We start from the raw sequence: 12,997 nt of genomic DNA on the forward strand, positions 1-12,997 counted from the left end.
CACGCAGAGGGGGATCAGGTCGATCCTCAGCTTGCGCATTATACCTCTTCGGTCGGCTCAGCGCCCGCACGCTCGTTTCGTGAGTTGACTTATGCATACGGAGTTCATTCCCAGTCTAAGATTGGACCGAGGGTTGTGGCAGAAAGATCGACAGCACGTAGGGGGGACCAGGTCGATCCCTGGCTGTGCATTCTACCTCTCCGACTGGCTGAGCTCCCACACGCTCGTTTTGTGGGTTAGCTTAGGTATACGGAATTCATTCCATGTCTAAGCATATGGAGCTCATTCCCAATCTAAGATTTTGAGCCATGGTGCACATGCTGGGCTCGGGCATGTGCTGGTGTAGCATTTTTTTGCTCGGGGCTGCATAGTCGAAGCATCACCAGAGCATCGTCGGAGAGCCTAACCGACGGCATTAGGGGTTCTGGCGATTAGGGGGGCCGGGGGGTGTGCGCACAAGATGTGCGATGGGTGCTGGTACTTGGTCCTTATATTGGCCCCCTATCCCACATCAAACCTCGAGAACTCACACCCCCTTAAAGAGCATTTGAGATTTTATAGGTTTGCTGCCAGTAGCCATTAAAGTGTGTGAAATGGGGACACTTTTTTCAAATGGTCACAAAATCTTCTCCACCTCGAGTTTTTAGCTGAATTTTTTTGTGCATGCCAAAAAAAATACAAGGATCACCTCTACCAAATTTAGGGACAAAACTCTTTCTAAAAAAATTCAAAAAAATCCCGAACCACAAAAAGTTTCGAAAATCATGAAAAATAGGAAACGAGTCGTCTTGCCATGAAACCTCACATGGAGGCTTAGGGGACAATTGTATGAATTTACAAGCCATAAAAATGGCATTGGCATGGCAGAAATATGAAGATGTGCTTAAAACTACCTACCACCCGTTCGATCCCCGGCTTACGCATCCTGCCTCTCTGGTCGTCTGAGCGCCCGCATGCTCGTTTTGTGGGTTGACTTAGGCATACAGAGTTCATGCCCAGTCTAAGTATATAGAGTTCATTCTCAATCTAAGATCAGATCGGATCGAGGGTTGCGACAGCAGCATCGGCAGCATGTAGGGGGAACTAGGTCGATCCTCGACTTGCGCATTCTGCCTCTCCGATTGGCTGAGTGCCCGCATGCTCGTTTCATGGGTTGGCATAGTCATACAGAGTACATTCCACATCTAAGCCCCAGTCGGATCGAGGGTTGTGGCAGCAGGACTGGCAGGGGATCGACAGCACGCGGAGGGGGATCGGGCTGATCCCTGGCTTGTGCATTATGCCTCTCTGACCGGCCTCTCTGGTCGGCTGAGTGCCCGCACGCTCATTTCATGGGGCATACAAAGTTCATCCCCAATCTAAGCATACGAAGTTCATTCCTAGTCTAAGATCGGACCAGATCAAGGGTTACAGTAGCAAGATCAACTGCACGCAAGGAGGACCGAGCCGATCCCCGGCTTACGCATTCTGCCTTTTCGACCGACTGAGCGCCCGCATGCTCGTTTCGTGGGTTGGCTTAGGCATACGGAGTTCATTCCACGTCTAAGCCCCAGCCAGACCGAGGGTTGTGGCAGCAGGACCGATAGTGGGATCTACAGCACGCAGAGGGGGACCTGTCCGGCTTGCGCATTATGCCTTTTCGGTCGGCCTCTCCGGCCGGCTGAGCGCCCGCATGCTCGTTTTGTTGGTTGACTTAGGCATACGGAGTACGGAGGGTTGCGACAGTAGGATCGGTAGCACGGAGGGGGGACCGGGCAGATCCTTGGCTTGTGCATTCTACCTCTTCGACCGGCTGAGCACTCGCACGCTCGTTTTATGGGTTGGCTTAGGCATACGGAGTACATTCCACATCTAAGCCTCAGCCAGACTGAGGGTTGTGACAGCGGGATCGGCAGCACGCAGAGGGGGACCAGACTGATCCCCGGCTTGCGCATTATGCCTCTCCGATCGACTGAGCACCCACACGCTCGTTTCATGGGTTGATTTAAGCATACGGAGTTCATCCCCAGTCTAAGTATACGGAGTTCATTCCTAGTCTAAGATCGAACTGGATCAGGGGTTGTAGCAACAGGATCGATAGCATGCAGAGGGGACCGGGTCGATCCCCAGCTTGCACATTCTGCCTCTCCGATCGGCTGAGCGCCCGCATGCTTGTTTCGTGGGTTGGCTTAGGCATAGGGAGCTCATTCCATGTCTAAGCCCCAGTCGGACTGAGGGTTGTGGCAGCGGTACCGGCAGCACGCAAAGGGGGACCGGGTCATTCCCCAGCTTGTGCATTATGCCTTTTCGGTCGGCTCAGCATCCGCACGCTCGTTTCGTGTGTTGACTTATGCATACGGAGTTCATTCCCAATCTAAGATTGGACCGAATTGAGGGTTGTGGCAGCAAGATCGACAGCATGCAAGGGGGGACTGTGTTGATCCCCGGCTTGTGCATTCTGCCTCTCCGGTCAGCTAAGCGCCCGCATGCTCGTTTCGTGGGTTGGCTTAGGCATACGGAGTTCATTCCATGTCTAAGCATATGGAGCTCATTCCCAATCTAAGATTTTGAGCCACGGTGCACATGCTGGGCTCGGGCATGTGCTGGTGCTGCATTTTTTTCGCCTGGGGCACCATCGTCGGAGCATCGCCGGAGAGCCTAACTAGCGGCATTGGGGGTTCCAGCGATTGGGGGGGCTGGGGGGTGTGCGCACATGATGTGCGATGGGTGCTGGTATTTGGTCCTTATATTGGCCCCCTATCCCTCATCAATCCTCGAAACTCACACCCCTTAAAGAGCATTTGAGATTTTATAGCTTTGCTGCCAGTAGTCATTAAAGTGTCTGAAATGGGGACACTTTTTTCAAATGATCACAAAATCTTCTCCACTTCAATTTTTTAGCTGAATTTTTTTGTGCATGCCAACAAAAATACAAGGATCACCTCTACCAAATTTCGGGACAAAACTCTTTCTAAAAAAATTAAAAAAAATCTCGAACCGCACATGGCATACATGAAGTTGTCTTACCACGAAACTTCACATGAAGGCTTAGGGGACTATTGTATGAATTTACAAGCCATAAAAATGGCATTGGCACAGCAGAAATATGAAGATGTGCTTGAACCCACCTACCACCTGTTCGATCCCCGGCTTGCGCATCCTGCCTCTCTGGTCAGCTGAGCGCCCGCACGTTCGTTTCATGGGTTGACTTGGGCATACGGAGTTCATCCCCAATCTAAGCATACGGAGTTCATTTCCAATTTAAGATCAGACTGGATCGAGGGTTGTGGTAGCAGGATCGGCAGAACGCAGGGGGGATCGAGCCGATCCCCTACTTGTGCATTCTGCCTCTCTGACCGGCTGAGCGCCCGCACGCTCGTTTCGTGGGTTGGCTTAGGCATACAGAGAGCATTCCACATCTAAGCCCCAACCGGACCGAGGGTTGTGGCAGCAGGACCCGCAGCAGGATCAGTAACATGCAGAGGGGGACCGGGTTGGTCCTCGACTTACGTGTTATGCCTCTCCAGCTGAGCGCCTGCACGCTCGTTTTATGGGTTGGCTTAGGCATACGAAGTTCATCCCCAGTCTAAGCGTACGGAGTTCATTCCCAGTCTAAGATTGAAACGGATAGAGGGTTGCGACAGTAGGATCGGTAGCACGCATGGGGGACCAGGCCGATCCTTGGCTTACGCATTCTACCTCTTCGGCCGGTTGAGCACTCGTACGCTCGTTTCGTGGGTTGGCTTAGGCATACGGAGAACATTCCATGTCTAAGGCCCAACCGGACCGAGGGTTGTGGAAGCAGGACAGGCAACGGGATCGGCAGCATGTAAAGGGGGACCGGGCTGATCCCCAGCTTGCGCATTATTCCTCTCCGACCGGCCTCTCCGACCGACTGAGCGCCCGTACGCTCATTTCATGGGTTGACTTAGGCATACGAAGTTCATCCCCAGTCTAAGCATACGGAGTTCATTCCTAGTCTAAGATCAGACTGGATAGAGGGTTGCGACAGCAGGATCGACAGCACGTAGGAGGGATTGGGCCGATCCTCGGCTTGCACATTTTACCTCTCCGACCGACTGAGCGCCTGCACGCTCATTTCGTGGGTTGGCTTAAGCATACGGAGTACATTCCACGTCTAAGCCCTAGCCGAACTGAGGGTTGTGGTAATAGGACCGACAGTGGGATTGGCAGCACGTAGAGAGGGACTAGGCTGATCCTCGACTTACGCATTATGCCTCTCCAGCCAGCCTCTTCGATCGGTTGAGCGCCCGCACGCTCGTTTCATGGGTTGACTTATGCATATGAAATTCATCCCTAGTCTAAGCATACAGAGTTCATTCCCAATCTAAGATTGAACAGGATCGAGGGTTACAACAGCAGGATCGACAGCACGTAGGGGGGACCGAGTCAATCCCCAGCTTGCGCATTCTACCTCTCTGACCGGCTAAGCGCCCGCACGCCCGTTTTGTGGGTTGGCGTAGGCATAGGGAGCTCATTCCATGTCTAAGCCCCAACCGAATCGAGGTTGCGGTAGAGGGACCGAGAGCATGCAGAGGGGGACCAGGCCGATCCTCGGCTTGCGTATTATGCCTCTTCGGCTTGCTCAGCACCCGCACGCTCGTTTTGTGGGTTGACTTATGCATACGGAGTTCATTCCCAATCTAAGATCAGACCAGACCGGGGGTTGTAGCAGTAGGATCGATAGCACGCAGGAAGGACCGGGTCGATCCTTGGCTTGCGCATTCTGCCTCTCCGGCCGGCTGAGCGCCCACACGCTTGTTTCGTGGGTTGGCTTAGGCATACAACGTACATTCCACGTCTAAGCCCCAGCCAGATTGAGGGTTGTGGCAATAAGACCGACAGTGAGATTGACAGCACACAGAGGGGGATCGGGTTAATCCCCGACTTACGCATTATGCCTCTCCAACCGGCCTCTCCGACCGACTGAGCACTCGTATGCTCATTTCGTGGGTTGACTTAGTCATACAAAGTTCATCCCCAGTCTAAGCATACGGAGTTCATTCCCAGTCTAAGATCAGACCAGACCGAGGGTTACGGCAGCAGGATCGATAGCACCCAGGGGGGATCAGGCCGATCCTCGACTTGCACATTCTGCCTCTCTGACCAGTTGAGCGCCCGCACGCCCGTTTCGTGGGTTGGTTTAGCCATAGGGAGCCTATTCCATGTCTAAGCCCCAACCGAACCAAGGGTTGTGGCAGCGGGACTGGCAGCACGCAGAGGGGGATCGAGTCGATCACCGGCTTGCGCATTATGCCTCTTCGGCAGGCTCAGCGCCCGTGCACTCGTTTCATGGGTTGACTTATGCATACGTAGTTCATTCCTAGTCTAAGATTGGATCAGACTGAGGGTTGTGGTAGTGGGACCAGCTGAGCGCCTACACGCTCATTTTGTAGGTTGACTTAGGTGTACGAAGTTCATCCCCAGTCTATGGATATGGAGTTTATTCCCAGTCTAAGATCAGATCGAACTGAGGGTTGCGACAATAGGATCAGCAGCACGCAGGGGGGATCGGGCCGTTCCCCGACTTGCGCATTCTGCCTCTCTGGTCGGCTAAGCACCCGCACGCCCGTTTCATGGGTTGGCTTAGGCATAGGGAGCTCATTCTATGTCTAAGCCCCAGCCAGACCGAGGGTTGTGGCAGTGGGACCGGCAGCACGCAGAGGGGGATCGGGTTGATCCCCGGCTTGCGCATTATGCCTCTTTGGCCGGCTCAGCACCCACACGCTCGTTTCATGCGTTGACTTATGCATACGGAGTTCATTCCCAGTCTAAGATTGGACCGAATTGAGGGTTACAGCAGTAAGATCGACAGCACGCAGGGGGGACCGGATCGATCCCCAGGTTGCGCATTCTGCCTCTCTGGCCTGCTGAGCGCCCACACGCTCGTTTTGTGGGTTGGTTTAGCCATGCGGAGTTCATTCCATGTCTAAGCATACGGAGCTCATTCCCAACTAAGATTTTGAGCCACGGTGCACATTCTGGGCTCGGGCATGTGTTGGTGCCGCATTTTCTTCACCCGAGGCACCATCGCCAAAGCATCATCGGAGAGCCTAGCCGACGGCATTGGTGGTTCCGATGATTGACGGGGCCAGGGGGTGTGCACACATGATGTGCGATGGGTGCTGGTACTTGGCCCTTATGTTGGCCCCCTATCCCTCATCAGACCTCGAGAACTCACACCCCCTTAAAGAGCATTTGAGATTTTATAGGTTTGCTGCCAGTAGCCATTAAAGTGTCTGAAATGGGGACACTTTTTTCAAACGATCACAAAATCTTCTCCACTTCGAGTTTTTAGCTAAATTCTTTTTAGCATGCCAACAAAAATAAAAGGATCACTTCTACCAAATTTGGGGACAAAACTCTTTCCAAAAAAATTTAAAAAAATCCTAAAACACAGGGGGGAACGGGGTCGATCCCCAAGTTACGCATTCTACCTCTCCGACCGGTTGAGCGCCCGCACGCTCATTTTGTGGGTTGGCTTAGCCATACGGAGTTCATTCCATGTCTAAGCATACAGAGCTCATTCCCAATCTAAGATTTTGAGCCACGGTGCACATTCTGGGCTCAGGCATGTGCTGGTGCCGCATTTTTTTCACCCGGGGCACCATCGTCGAAGCATCACCGGAGAGCCTAATCGATGGCATTGGGGGTTCCAACGATTAGGGGGGTCGGGGGTGTGCGCAGATGATGTGCGATTGGTGCTGGTACTTGGCCCTTATATTGGCCCCCTATCCCTCATCAAACCTCAAGAACTCACACCCCCTTAAAGAGCATTTGAGATTTTATAGGTTTGCTGTCAGTAGCCATTAAAGTGTCTGAAATGGGGACACTTTTTTCAAATGGTCACAAAATCTTCTCCACTTCAAGTTTTTAGCTGAATTTTTTTATGCATGCCAAAAAATATACAAGGATCACCTCTACCAAATTTGGGGACAAAATGCTTTCTAAAAATATTTTAAAAAATCCCAAACCGTAAAAAGTTCTAAAAATTGTGAAAAATAGAAAATAGGTCGTCTCGCCATGAAACTTCACATGAAGGCTTAGGGGACCATTGTATGAATTTACAAGCGATAAAAATGGCATTGGCATGGAAGAAATATGAAGATGTGCTTGAACCCACCTACCCCTGACTTGCGCATTATGCCTCTCCAGCTGGCCTCTCCGGTTGGCCTCTTCGACTGGCCTCTCCGGTCAGCTGAACGTTTGCACGCTCGTTTCGTGGGTTGACTTAGGCATACGGAGTTCATCTCCAGTCTAAGCATATGGAGTTCATTCCCAGTCTAAGATCAGACCGGATCGAGGGTTATGACAGCAGGATCGACAACACGTAAGAGGGACCGGGTCGATCCCTAGCTTGCGCATTCTACCTCTCTGACTGGCTGAGCACCCGCACGCTCGTTTCTTGGGTTGGCTTAGGCATACAGAGTACATTCCATGTCTATACCCCAACCGAATCGAAGGTTGTGGTAGCAGGACCGGCAGCGGGATCGATAGCATGCAGAAGGGGACCAAGCTGATCTCCGGCTTGCGCATTATGCCTCTCCAACTGGCTGTGGGTTAACTTAGGCATACGGAGTTCATCCCCAGTCTAAGCATATGGAGTTCATTCCCAGTCTAAGATCAAACTGGATCGAGGGCATCGATAGCACGTAAGGGGGACTGGGTCGATCCCCAGCTTGCGCATTCTGCCTCTCTGGCCGACTGAGTGCCCGCACGCCCATTTCATGGGTTGGCATAGGCATAGGGAGCTCATTCCATGTCTAAGCCCTAGCCGAACCGAGGGTTCTGGTAGCGGGACCGGCAGCACGTAGCGGGGGAACAAGTCGATCCCCGGCTTGCTCATATGCCTCTTCGGCCGGCTTAGCGCCAGCACGCTCGTTTCATGAGTTGACTTAAGCATACGGAGTTCATTCCCAGTTTAAGATCGGACCACCCTGAGGGTTGCGGCAGCAAGATCGATAGCACGCAGGAGGGGACCGAGTCGATCCCTGGCTTGCGCATTCTGCGTCTCCGGTCGGCTGAGCGCCCGTACGCTCATTTCGTGGGTTGGCTTAGGCATATGGATTTCATTCCATGTCTAAGATACGGAGCTCATTCCCAGTCTAAGATTTTGAGCCACGGTGCACATGCTGGGCTCGGGCATGTGCTGGTGCCACATTTGTTTCGCACGGGGCACCATCGTCGGAGCATAGTCGGAGAGCCTAACCGGCAAAATTAGGGGTTCCAACGATTGGGGGGGTCAGGGGGTGTGCGCACATGATGTATGATGGGTGCTGGTACTTGGCCATCATATTGGCCCCCTATCCCTCATCAAACCTCGAGAACTCACACCCCTTTAAAAACCATTTGAGATTTTATAGGTTTGCTGCCAGTAGCCATTAAAGTGTCTGAAATGGGGACACTTTTTTCAAACGGTCACAGAATCTTATCCACTTCCATTTTTTAGTTGAATTTTTTTGTGCATGCCAACAAAAATACAAGGATCAGCTCTACCAAATTTGGGGACAAAACTCTTTCTAAAAAAATTTAAAAAAATCCCGAATCGCAAGAAGTTTCAAAAATCTTGAAAAATAGAAAATGGGTCGTCTTGCCATGAAACTTCACATGAAGGCTTATGGGACCATTGTTTAAATTTACAAGCCATAAAAATGGCATTGGCACGGCAGAAATATGAGGATGTGCTTGAACCCACCTACCACCCGTTCGATCCTTGACTTACGCAATCTGCCTCTCCGACCGACTGAGCGCCCGCACGCCCGTTTCATGGGTTAGCTTAGGCATAGGGAGCTCATTCCATATCTAAGCCCCAGTCGGATCAAGGGTTATGGCAGCGGGACCGGTAGCGCATAGAGGTGGGCCGGGCCGATCCTTGGCTTGCGCATTATGCCTCTTCGGCTAGATCAACGCCTACACGCTCCTTTCGTGGGTTGACTTACGCATACGGAGTTCATTCCCAGTCTAAGATTGGACCAGATCCAGGGTTACGATAGCAGGATCAATAGCATCCAGGGGGGACCGAGTCGATCCCCGACTTGTGCATTCTGCCTCTCCGATCGGCTGAGCGCCCGCACGCTCATTTCATGGGTTGGCTTAGTCATACGGAGTTCATTCCATGTCTAAGCATATGGAGCTCATTCCCAGTCTAAGATTTTAAGCCACGGTGCACATGCTGGGCTTGGACATGTGCTGGTGCTGCATTTTTTTTGCCCGGGGCACCATCGTTGGAGTGCCTAACCGGCGGTTTTGGGGGTTTCGACGATTGGGGGGGCCGGGGGGTGTCTGCACATGATGTACGATGGGTGCTGGTACTTGGCCCTTATATTGGCCCCCTATCCCTCATCAAACCTCGAGAACTCACACCCCCTTAAAGAGCATTTGAGATTTTATAGGTTTGCTGCCAGTAGCCATTAGAGTGTCTGAAATGGGGACATTTTTTTCAAACGGTCACAAAATCTTCTCCACTTCGGGTTTTTAGCTGAATTTTTTTGTGCTTGCCAACAAAAATACAAGGATCACCTCTGCCAAATTTGGGGACAAACTCCTTCTAAAAAAATTTAAAAAAGCCTCGAACCCCAAAAAGTTTTAAAAATCGTGAAAAATAGAAAACAGGTTATCTTGCCATGAAACTTCACATGAAGGCTTAGGGGACCATTGTATGAATTTACAAGCCATAAAAATGGCATTGGCATGGCAGAAATATAAAGATGTGCTTGAACCCACCTACCACCCGTTCGATCCCCGGCTTACACATCCTGCCTCTCTGGTCGGCTGAGCACCCGCACGCTCGTTTCGTGGGTTGACTTAGGCATACGGAGTTCATCCCCAGTCTAAGCATACGGAGTTCATTCCCAGTCTAAGATCGGATCGGATTGAGGGTTGTGGCAGCAGGATCAACATCACGCATGAGGGACCGGGCTTTTCCTCGGCTTGCACATTCTACCTTTCCGATCAACTGAGCGCCCGCACACTCATTTCATGGGTTGGCTTAGGCATACAGAGTACATTCCATGTCTATGCCCCAGTCGGACCGAGGGTTGTGGGAGCATGACCGATAACGGGATCTGTAGCACGCAGAGGGGGACCGGTTTGATCCTCGGCTTGCACATTATGCCTCTCCGGCCGACTGAGCGCCCGTACTTTCATTTCATGGGTTGACTTAGGCATACAGAGTTCATCCCCAGTCTAAGCATACATAGTTCATTCCCAGTCTAAGATTAGATCGGACCGAGGGTTGCGACAACACTAGGGGGGATCGAGATCCCCGGCTTGTGCATTCTGCCTCTCCGACCGGCTGAGCGCTCGTACGCCCGTTTCGTGGGTTGGCTTAGGCATAGGGAGCTCGTTCCATGTCTAAGCCCCAGCCGGACCGAGGGTTGTGGCAGTGGGACCAGCAACATGCAGAGAGGGATCGGATCGATCTCCGGCTTGCGCATTATGCCTCTTCGGCCGGCTCAACACCCGCACGCTCGTTTCGTGGGTTGACTTATGCATACGAAGTTCATTCCCAGAATAAGAATAGACCGGACCGAGGGTTACGATAGCAAGATCGATAGCACGCAGGGAGGGATCGGGTCGATCTCCGGCTTACGCATTCTGCCTTTCTGGCCGACTGAGCGCACGCACTTTCGTTTCATGGGTTGACTTAGGCATACGGAGTTCATCCCCAATCTAAGCATACAGAGTTCATTCCTAGTCTAAGATCAGACCGGACCAAGGGTTGTGGCAGCAGGATCAACAGCATGCAGGGGGACCGAGTCGATCCTCAGCTTGCGCATTTTGCACCTCCGACCAGCTGAGTGCCCGCACGCTCGTTTCGTGGGTTGGCTTAGGCATACGGAGTTCAATCCATGTCTAAGCATACGGAGCTCATTCCCAATCTGAGATTTTGAGCCACGATGCACATGCTGGGCTCGAGAATGTGCTGGTGCCATATTTTTTTCGCCCGGGGCACCATCGTTGGAGCATCGCCGGAGAGCCTAACCGGCGGCAATGGGGGTTCCGACGATTGGGGGGGCAGGGGGTGTGCGCACATGATGTGCGATGGGTGCTGGTGCTTGGCCCTTATTTTGGCCCTCTATCCCTCATCAAACCTTGAGAACTCACACCCCCTTAAAGAGCATTTGAGATTTTATAGGTTTGCTGCCAGTAGCCATTAAAGTGTCTGAAATGGGGACACTTTTTTCAAACGGTCACAAAATCTTCACCATTTCGAGTTTTTAGCTGAATTTTTTTGTGCATGCCAAAAAAAATACAAGGATCACCTCTACCAAATTTGGGGACAAAAATCTTTCTAAAAAAATTTTAAAAAATCCCGAACTGTAAAAAGTTTTGAAAATCGTAAAAATAGAAAATGGGTCGTCCTGCCACGAAACTTCACATGAAGGCTTAGGGGACCATTGTATGAATTTACAAGCCATAAAAATGGCATTGGCATGGCAGAAATTTGAAGATGTGCTTGAAACCACCTACTACCCATTCGATCCTCAGCTTGCGCATCCTACCTCTCTGGCGGTTGAGCGCCCGCACGCTCGTTTCGTGGGTTGACTTAGGCATACGGAGTTCATCCCCAGTCTAAGCATATGGAGTTCATGCCCAGTCCAAAATCAAACCGGATCGAGGGTTACGGCAGCAGGATCGATAGCACGCAAGAAGGATCGGGCCGATCCTCGACTTGCGCATTCTACCTCTCTGATCGTCTGAGCACCCGTACGCTCGTTTCGTGGGTTGGCTTAGGCATACGGAGTACATTCCACGTCTAAGCCCTAGCCGGACCGAGGGTTGTGGCAGCAGGACTGGCAGCGAGATCGACAGCACGTAGAGGGGGATTGGGTTGATCCCTGGCTTGCGCATTATTCCTCTCCGATCGGCCTCTCCGACCGGCTGACCGCCCGCATGCTCGTTTCGTGGGTTGACTTAGGCATACGGAGTTCATCCCCAGTCTAAGCATACGGAGTTCATTCCCAGTCCCGAGGGTTGCGGCAACAGGATCGACAGCACGTAGGGGGATCGAGCCGATCCCTGGCTTGTGCATTCTACCTCTCTGGCCAACTGAGCGTCCGCATGACCGTTTCGTGGGTTGGCTTAGGCATACGGAGTACATTCCATGTCTAAGCCCCAGCCGGACCGAGTGTTGTGGCAGCCAGATCGACAGCACACAGAGGGGGATCGAGTCGATCCCCGATTTGCTCATTATGCCTCTTCGACCGGTTGAGCGCCCGTACGCTCGTTTCGTGGGTTGGCTTAGGCATACGGAGTTCATTCCATGTCTAAGCATACGTAGCTCATTCCCAATCTAAAATTTTGAGCCACGGTGCACATGCTAGGCTTGAGCATGTGCTGGTGCCACATTTTTTTCGCCTGGGGCACCATAGTCGGAGCATCATCGGAGCATCACCGGAGAGCTTAACCGGCAGCATTAGGGCTTCCGGTGATTGGAGTGGCCGAGAGGTGTGTGCATAAGATGTCTGAAATAGGGCATGTGCGATGGGTGCTGGTACTTGGCCCTTATATTGGCCCCCTATCCCTTATAAAACCTTGAGAACTCACACCCCCTTAAAGAGCATTTGAGATTTTATAGGTTTGCTGCCAGTAGCCATTAAAGTGTCTGAAATAGGGACACTTTTTTCAAACGGTCACAAATTCTTCTCCACTTTGACTTTTTAGCTGAATTTTTTTGTGCATGCCAACAAAAATACAAGGATCACCTCTACCAATTTTGGGGACAAAAATCTTTCTAAAAAAATTTTAAAAAATCCCGAACCACAAAAAGTTTCAAAAATCATGAAAAGAAAAAAACGGGTCGTCTTGCCACGAAACTTCACATGAAGGCTTATGGGACCATTGTATGAATTTACAAGCCATAAAAATGGCATTGGCATAGCAGAAATGTGAAGATGTGCTTGAACCCACCTACCACCCGTTCGATCCCCGGCTTGCGCATCCTGCCTCTTTGGTCGGTTGAACGCCCGTACACTCGTTTCGTGCGTTGACTTAG

Source organism: Durio zibethinus, chromosome 4 (genome assembly GCF_047325235.1).
Source record: "Durio zibethinus cultivar Kanyao isolate XHJ-2024 chromosome 4, ASM4732523v1, whole genome shotgun sequence".
Lineage (NCBI taxonomy): Eukaryota > Viridiplantae > Streptophyta > Magnoliopsida > Malvales > Malvaceae > Durio > Durio zibethinus.